We start from the raw sequence: 1122 nt of genomic DNA, 5'->3' as shown, positions 1-1122 counted from the left end.
AAACATTCCATGTTCATGGATAGAAAGAATGAATAACACGAAAATGGCCATACTGCCCAAAGTAATTTATAGATTCCATGCTATCCCCATCAAGCTACCATTGAGTTTCTTCACAGAATTAGAAAAAACTACTTTAAATTTCATATGGAACCAAAAAAAGAGCCCATATAGACAAAACAATCCTTAGCAAAAAGAACAAAGCCAGAGGTATCGTGCTGCCTGACTTCCAACTATACTACAAGTCTACGGTAACCAAACCAGCATGGTACTTGTACCAAAAGAGATATATAGACCAATGGAACAGAAGAGGCCTCAAAAATAATGCCACACATCTACAACCATCTGATCTTTGACAAACCTGATGAAAACAAGCAATGGGGAAAGGATTCCCTATTTAATAAATGGTTTTGGGAAAACTGGCTAGGCATATGAAGAAAACCAAAACTGGACCCCTTCCTTACACCTTTACAAAAATTAACTCAAGATGGATTAAAGACTTAAACATAAGACCTAAAACCATAAAAATCCTAGAAGAAAACCTAGGCAATACCATTCAGGACATAGGCACAGGCAAAGACTTCATGACTAAAACACCAAAATCAATGGCAACAAAAGCCAAAATACACAAATAGGATCTAATGAAACTGAAGAGCTTCTGTATAGCAAAAGAAACTATCAGGGTGAACAGGCAACCTACTGAATGGGAGACAATTTTTGCAATCTATCCATCTGACAGAAGGCTTATATCCAGAATCTATGATAAACAAATTTACAAGAAAAAAAACAACCCCATCAAAAAGTGGGCAAAGGATGTGAACAGACACTTATCAAAAGAAGACATTTATGTGGCCAACAAGCATATGAAAAAAAGCTCATCACTGGTCATTAGAGAAATGCAAATCAAAACCACAATGAGATACCATCTCACACCCGTTAGAGTGGTGATCATTAAAAAGTCAGGAAACAACAGATGCTGGAGAGGATGTAGAGAAATAGCAATGCTTTTACACTGTTGGTGGGAGTGTAAATTAGTTCAAACATTGTGGAAGACAGTGTGGTGATTCCTCCAGGATCTAGAACCAGACATACCATTTGACCCAGCAATCCCATTACTGGGTATAT

The sequence above is a fragment of the Rhinopithecus bieti genome, unplaced genomic scaffold (genome assembly GCF_001698545.2).
Source record: "Rhinopithecus bieti isolate Rb0 unplaced genomic scaffold, ASM169854v2 scaffold_36409, whole genome shotgun sequence".
Classification (NCBI taxonomy): Eukaryota; Metazoa; Chordata; class Mammalia; order Primates; family Cercopithecidae; genus Rhinopithecus; species Rhinopithecus bieti.
The sequence above is the reverse complement of the archived record's forward strand: the minus strand, read 5'-3'. Positions refer to the sequence as shown.